This window comes from Rattus norvegicus, chromosome 15 (genome assembly GCF_021556685.1).
Source record: "Rattus norvegicus strain SHRSP/BbbUtx chromosome 15, alternate assembly SHRSP_T2T, whole genome shotgun sequence".
Classification (NCBI taxonomy): Eukaryota; Metazoa; Chordata; class Mammalia; order Rodentia; family Muridae; genus Rattus; species Rattus norvegicus.
The window spans coordinates 14267632-14276367 of record NC_141548.1 but is presented as its reverse complement, the minus strand read 5'-3'; positions in this window follow the sequence as shown (position 1 = coordinate 14276367).

Genomic DNA, 8736 nt, shown 5'->3' with positions numbered 1-8736 from the left:
TCAAGAAAGACATGAAAACACTTAGGGAAACACAGGAAAACATTAATAAACAAGTAGAAGCCTACAGAGAGGAATCGCAAAAATCCCTGAAAGAATTCCACGAAAACACAATCAAACAGTTGAAGGAATTAAAAATGGAAATAGAAGCAATCAAGAAAGAACAGATGGAAACAACCCTGGATATAGAAAACCAAAAGAAGAGACAAGGAGCTGTAGATGCAAGCTTCACCAACAGAATACAAGAGATGGAAGAGAGAATCTCAGGAGCAGAAGATTCCATAGAAATCATTGACTCAACTGTCAAAGATAATGTAAAGCGGAAAAAGCTACTGGTCCAAAACATACAGGAAATCCGGGACTCAATGAGAAGATCAAACCTAAGGATAATAGGTATAGAAGAGAGTGAAGACTCCCAGCTCAAAGGACCAGTAAATATCTTCAACAAAATCATAGAAGAAAACTTCCCTAACCTAAAAAAAGAGATACCCATAGGCATACAAGAAGCCTACAGAACTCCAAATAGATTGGACCAGAAAAGAAACACCTCCCGTCACATAATTGTCAAAACACCAAACGCACAAAATAAAGAAAGAATATTAAAAGCAGTAAGGGAAAAAGGTCAAGTAACATATAAAGGCAGACCTATCAGAATCACACCAGACTTCTCGCCAGAAACTATGAAGGCCAGAAGATCCTGGACTGATGTCATACAGACCCTAAGAGAACACAAATGCCAGCCCAGGTTACTGTATCCAGCAAAACTCTCAATTAACATTGATGGAGAAACCAAGATATTCCATGACAAAACCAAATTTACACAATATCTTTCTACAAATCCAGCACTACAAAGGATAATAAATGGTAAAGCCCAACATAAGGAGGCAAGCTATACCCTAGAAGAAGCAAGAAACTAATCGTCTTGGCAACAAAACAAAGAGAATGAAAGCACACAAACATAACCTCACCTCCAAATATGAATATAAAGGGAAACAATAATCACTATTCCTTAATATCTCTCAATATCAATGGCCTCAACTCCCCAATAAAAAGACATAGATTAACAAACTGGATACGCAACGAGGACCCTGCATTCTGCTGCCTACAGGAAACACACCTCAGAGACAAAGACAGACATTACCTCAGAGTGAAAGGCTGGAAAACAACTTTAAAGCAAATAGTCAGAAGAAGCAAGCTGGAGTAGCCATTCTAATATCAAATAAAATCAATTTCCAACTAAAAGTCATCAAAAAAGATAAGGAAGGACACTTCATATTCATCAAAGGAAAAATCCACCAAGATGAACTCTCAATCCTAAATATCTATGCCCCAAATACAAGGGCACCTACATATGTAAAAGAAACCTTACTAAAGCTCAAAACACACATTGCACCTCACACAATAATAGTGGGAGATTTCAACACCCCACTCTCATCAATGGACAGATCATGGAAACAGAAATTAAACAGTGATGTCGACAGACTAAGAGAAGTCATGAGCCAAATGGACTTAACGGATATTTATAGAACATTCTATCCTAAAGCAAAAGGATATACCTTCTTCTCAGCTCCTCATGGTACTTTCTCCAAAATTGACCATATAATTGGTCAAAAAACGGGCCTCAACAGGTACAGAAAGATAGAAATAATCCCATGCGTGCTATTGGACCACCACGGCCTAAAACTGGTCTTCAATAACAATAAGGGAAGAATGCCCACATATACGTGGAAATTGAACAATGCTCTCCTCAATGATAACCTGGTCAAGGAAGAAATAAAGAAAGAAATTAAAAACTTTTTAGAATTTAATGAAAATGAAGATACAACATACTCAAACTTATGGGACACAATGAAAGCTGTGCTAAGAGGAAAACTCATAGCGCTGAGTGCCTGCAGAAAGAAACAGGAAAGAGCATATGTCAGCAGCTTGACAGCACACCTAAAAGCTCTAGAACAAAAAGAAGCAAATGCACCCAGGAGGAGCAGAAGGCAGGAAATAATCAAACTCAGAGCTGAAATCAACCAAGTAGAAACAAAAAGGACCATAGAAAGAATCAACAGAACCAAAAGTTGGTTTTTGAGAAAATCAACAAGATAGATAAACCCTTAGCCAGACTAACAAGAGGACACAGAGAGTGCGTCCAAATTAACAAAATCAGAAATGAAAAGGGAGACATAACTACAGATTCAGAGGAAATTCAAAAAATCATCAGATCTTACTATAAAAGCCTATATTCAACAAAACTTGAAAATCTACAGGAAATGGACAATTTCCTAGACAAATACCAGGTATCGAAGTTAAATCAGGAACAGATAAACCAGTTAAACAACCCCATAACTCCTAAGGAAATAGAAGCAGTCATTAAAGGTCTCCCAACCAAAAAGAGTCCAGGTCCAGATGGGTTTAGTGCAGAATTCTATCAAACCTTCATAGAAGACCTCATACCAATACTATCCAAACTATTCCACAAAATTGAAACAGATGGAGCACTACCGAATTCCTTCTACGAAGCCACAATTACTCTTATACCTAAACCACACAAAGACACAACAAAGAAAGAGAACTTCAGACCAATTTCCCTTATGAATATCGACGCAAAAATACTCAATAAAATTCTGGCAAACCGAATTCAAGAGCACATCAAAACAATCATCCACCATGATCAAGTAGGCTTCATCCCAGTCATGCAGGGATGGTTTAATATACGGAAAACCATCAACGTGATCCATTATATAAACAAACTGAAAGAACAGAACCACATGATCATTTCATTAGATGCTGAGAAAGCATTTGACAAAATTCAACACCCCTTCATGATAAAAGTCCTGGAAAGAATAGGAATTCAAGGCCCATACCTAAACATAGTAAAAGCCATATACAGCAAACCAGTTGCTAACATTAAACTAAATGGAGAGAAACTTGAAGCAATCCCACTAAAATCAGAGACTAGACAAGGCTGACCACTCTCTCCCTACTTATTCAATATAGTTCTTGAAGTTCTAGCCAGAGCAATCAGACAACAAAAGGAGATCAAAGGGATACAGATCGGAAAAGAAGAGGTCAAAATATCACTATTTGCAGATGACATGATAGTATATTTAAGTGATCCCAAAAGTTCCACCAGAGAACTACTAAAGCTGATAAACAACTTCAGCAAAGTGGCTGGGTATAAAATTAACTCAAATAAATCAGTTGCCTTCCTCTATACAAAAGAGAAACAAGCCGAGAAAGAAATTAGGGAAACGACACCCTTCATAATAGACCCAAATAATATAAAGTACCTCGGTGTGACTTTAACCAAGCAAGTAAAAGATCTGTACAATAAGAACTTCAAGACACTGAGGAAAGAAATTGAAGAAGACCTCAGAAGATGGAAAGATCTCCCATGCTCATGGATTGGCAGGATTAATATAGTAAAAATGGCCATTTTACCAAAAGCAATCTACAGATTCAATGCAATCCCCATCAAAATACCAATCCAATTCTTCAAAGAGTTAGACAGAACAATTTGCAAATTCATCTGGAATAACAAAAAACCCAGGATAGCTAAAGCTATCCTCAACAATAAAAGGACTTCAGGGGGAATCACTATCCCTGAACTCAAGCAGTATTACAGAGCAATAGTGATAAAAACTGCATGGTTTTGGTACAGAGACAGACAGATAGACCAATGGAATAGAATTGAAGTCCCAGAAATGAACCCACACACCTATGGTCACTTGATTTTTGACAAAGGAGCCAAAACCATCCAATGGAAAAAAGATAGCATTTTCAGCAAATGGTGCTGGTTCAACTGGAGGGCAACATGTAGAAGAATGCAGATCGATCCATCCTTATCACCCTGTACAAAGCTTAAGTCCAAGTGGATCAAGGACCTCCACATCAAACCAGACACACTCAAACTAATAGAAGAAAAACTAGGGAAGCATCTTCAACACTTGGGCACTGGAAAAAATTTCCTGAACAAAACACCAATGGCTTATGCTCTAAGATCAAGAATCGACAAATGGGATCTCATAAAACTGCAAAGCTTCTGTAAGGCAAAGGACACTGTGGTTAGGACAAAACGGCAACCAACAGATTGGGAAAAGATCTTTACCAATCCTACAACAGATAGAGGCCTTATTTCCAAAATATACAAAGAACTCAAGAAGTTAGACCGCAGGGAAACAAATAACCCTATTAAAAAATGGGGTTCAGAGCTAAACAAAGAATTCACAGCTGAGGAATGCCGAATGGCTGAGAAACACCTAAAGAAATGTTCAACATCTTTAGTCATAAGGGAAATGCAAATCAAAACAACCCTGAGATTTCACCTCACACCAGTGCGATTGGCTAAGATCAAAAACTCAGGTGACAGCAGATGCTGGCGAGGATGTGGAGAAAGAGGAACACTCCTCCATTGTTGGTGGGATTGCAGACTGGTAAAACCATTCTGGAAATCAGTCTGGAGGTTCCTCAGAAAATTGGACATTGAACTGCCTGAGGATCCAGCTATACCTCTCTTGGGCATATACCCAAAAGATGCCTCAACATATAAAAGAGACACGTGCTCCACTATGTTCATCGCAGCCTTATTATAATAGCCAGACAATGGAAAGAACCCAGATGCCCTTCAACAGAGGAATGGATACAGAAAATGTGGTACATCTACACAATGGAATATTACTCAGCTATCAAAAACAACGAGTTTATGAAATTCGTAGGCAAATGGTTGGAACTGGAAAATATCATCCTGAGTGAGCTAACCCACTCACAGAAAGACATACATGGTATGCACTCATTGATAAGTGGCTATTAGCCCAAATGCTTGAATTACCCTAGATCCCTAGAACAAACGAAACTCAAGACGGATGATCAAAATGTGAATGCTTCACTCCTTCTTTAAATGAGGAAAAAGAATACCCTTGGCAGGGAAGGGAGAGGCAAAGATTAAAACAGAGACTGAAGGAACACCCATTCAGAGCCTGCCCCACATGTGGCCCATACATATACAGCCACCCAATTAGACAAGATGGATGAAGCAAAGAAGTGCAGACCAACAGGAGCCGGATGTAGATCTCTCCTGAGAGACACAGCCAGAATACAGCAAATACAGAGGCGAATGCCAGCAGCAAACCACTGAACTGAGAATAGGTCCCCTATTGAAGGAATCAGAGATAGAACTGAAAGAGCTTGAAGGGGCTCGAGACCCCAAAAGTACAACAATGCCAAGCAACCAGAGCTTCCAGGGACTAAGCCACTACCTAAAGACTATACATGGACTGACCCTGGACTCTGACCCCATAGGTAGCAATGAATATCCTAGTAAGAGCACCAGTGGAAGGGGAAGCCCTGGGTCCTGCTAAGACTGATCCCCCAGTGAACTAGTCTATGGGGGGAGGGCGGCAATGGGGGGAGGGTTGGGAGGGGAACACCCATAAGGAAGGGGAGGGTGGAGGGGGATGTTTGCCCGGAAACCGGGAAAGGGAATAACACTCGAAATGTATATAAGAAATACTCAAGTTAATAAAAAAAAAAAAAACAACTGAGTCAAACTTGCAAGCAGCTTTACTTATATTGTTTCTATTTACATCTGAGTATTCAGAGCCTGAACTGGGTCTATCCCTGTATTTCTTTGTTTAGAATTGCACACTGGACTTTCATTTTATGGCTGTGCCTGGAGCTGAACCACTCACACAGCCCTCTCTACCCAAATCCTGTGGGGGAGAGAGCTGGACCCTCAAAGTGCGAACAATCCTGAGAGCTCAGAGGAAACAACTGTTTCTGCCCACATTCCTGACCCAAGAGGAGTCGGCCTAGTGCCCTTGTGCCCTCTGGGCACAGGAACCTAGGAGCAATGAGAGGCAGGACCCCTCCAGTTTCTGCCTGCACTGGAAGCCAGTTGACAGGCGCACCTACACACCTGAGAGCAGAGGTAAACAACCCACCTGGAGGCTTTAGGTCACACAAACCCGGGAGCAGCTCTCTGTTCCCAGATCCAGCTGAAAGGAATCAGGTCTATAGGAGTTTGATTAATTCCTGCCATCTACTCATCTTGGATGTATTTGCTGCTCTTTGTTCTAGAGCTTTTGGGTGTGCTGTCAAGCTAATGCATGCTCTCTCCAGATTCTTTTGGAGGCACTCAGAGCTCTGAGTTTTCCTCTTAGCACTGCTTTCATTGTGTTCCATAAGTTTGGGTATGTTGTGCCTATATTTTCACTAAAAGTGCTTCCAAAAGTATTTAATTTTTTTTCTTTATTTCTTCCTTGACCAAGTAACCATTGAGTAAAGTGTTGTTCAACTTCCAAGTATGTGTGGGTTTTCTCCTGTTATTATTGTTACTGAAGACCAGCTTTAGTCCATGGTAATCTGATAGGATGCATGGGATTATTTCAATCTTCTTGTATCTGTGGAGGCCTATTTTGTGACTGATTATATGATCAATTTTGGAGAAGCTCACACGAAGTTCTGATAAGAAGGTATATTATTTTGTTTTAGGATGAAATGTTCTATAAATTTAGGATGAAATATAAAACCATATAAATGGTTACTTGGTCATTTGGTTCATAACTTCTGTTAGTTTCTCTATGTCTCTGTTTAGTCTGTTTCCATGATCTGTCCATTGATGAGAGTGGGCTGTTGAAATCGCCCCACTAGTATTGTGTGAGGTGCAATGTGTGCTTTGAGCTTTAGTAAGGTTTCTTTTATGAATGTAGGGTCCTTGCTTTTGGAGCATAGATATTCATGATTGAGACTTCATCCTAGTGGATTTTTCCTTTGATGTGAAGTGTGAACCTCTTTTGATGTCTTTTGGTTGAAAGTTGATTTTATTCAATATTTGAATAACTACTCCAGCTTGTTTCTTGGGATTGTTTGCTTGGAAAATTGTTTTCCAGCCTTTAACTCTGAGGTAATGTCTGTCTTTGTCTCTGAGGTATGTTTCCTGTTTGCAGCAAAACGCTGGGTCCTCTTTATGTATTCAATATGTTAGTCTATGTCTTTTTATTGGAGGAACTGAGTCCATTGATGTTAAGAGATATTAAGGAATAGTGATTATTGTTTCCTGTTATTTTTTTTGTCAGAGGTGGAATTATGTTTGTGTGCCTTTCTTTTAGTTTTGTTGCAAGGAGATTACTTTCTTGCTTTTTCTAGGGTGTAATTTCCTCCTTGTATTGGAGTTTTCCAACTAGTATCCTTTGTACGACTGGATTTGTAGAAAGATATTGTATAAATTTGGTTTTATCATGGAATATCTTGGTTTCTCCATCAATGTTAATTGAGAGTTTTGCTAAATATAGTAGGCTGGGCTGGCACTTGTGTTCTCTTACGAGCTGTATGATATCTGCCCGGGATCTTCTGGCTTTCATAGTCTCTGGTAAGAAGTCTCCATGCAATTCTTATAGGTTTGCCTTTACATATTACTTGACTTTTGTCCCTCGCTGTTTTTAATATTCTTTCTCTGTTTTGTGCATTTGGTGTTTTGACTATTATGTGACGGGAGGAATTTCTTTTCTCATCCAAACTATTCAGACTTCTGTAGGCTTTTGTATGCTTATGGGCATCTCTTTCTTTAGGTTAGGGAAGTTTTCTTTTATAATTTTGTTGAAGGTATTAATGACTCTTTAAGTTGAGCACAGAGGGCACCAGGCAGGTTCCTCTTAGGCCAGGAATGTGAGCAAAAGAAATTGTCTCCTCTGAGTTCTCAGGATTGTCTGAACTTCTGCAAGTCCAGCTCTCTCCCCCATGGGATTTAGGTACAGAGAGCTGTGGGACTGATTCAGTCCCAGGCACAGGCAGAAACCGAAAGGTTCCTGTTACTGTTCCTATGCTCCTGTATTCAGAGGGCACTAGGCAGGTTCCTCTTGCACCAGGAATATGAGCAGAAGTGGTGGTCTCTCCTGAGCTCTCAGGATTGTCCCCACATCTGAGAGTCCAGCTCTGTCCCCCATGAGATTTGGGTATAGAGAGCTGTGGGTGCCCCATCTTTTAATTGGGTTATTTGAGTTGTTGGTGTCTGTCTTTAATTCTTTGTGAAATTTGGATATCAGCTGTCCATAAGATGTAGGTTTGGTGAAGACCCTTTTTTGTGCCCAGTGTTAGAATAACTCTGACGTGTACATGAAGATGCTACTCTAGACACTGTATAATCTTATTTAATTCTCTATTTTACACAGAGGAAAAGGAAGTAGAAGAACTTAACTGTTTGACACGTTGGTCACACAGTTAACAGAGTTGCCTTGGCAAGCTACAGATATTATTTCAATGCCATTCACAGTCCCTGTACTTTATTAATTATTAGAACAAGGAAATGGGTCAACAGGACAAGAAGATGAGCACAGAGGGGCCACTGAATTAGCATCCAGAATGATTTTGATAAGCTGGAGCAAATCCTGGCCCAGCACCTGTGATTTAACAGTGGGACACAGTGGTCTGCAACAGGAGGGAACCAATGACTCATTTAGACAAGTCTAGTCTTCAGAAAAGGGGCCGCACAGTTCGGGCTGGGCTCACCTCAAACCTATGAGGAGATTCAGCAGAATGCAGGCTTTATGGGCCAGGAAGATGCTCTGCCCGGCTGCTCTTTGTATAGGTTCACTTGAGCGTCTGTCATTAAGTCCTGAGGAGACAGTAGGCCACACTGTTTTATCAGAAAAGACAAAAATACATTTACAAGAAATACATTTGTATAAAGTCTGTCATGATGGCAGACTGAGAGGAACTGACCTGAACTTGGCGATGTGGGTCTTATTAGCCATC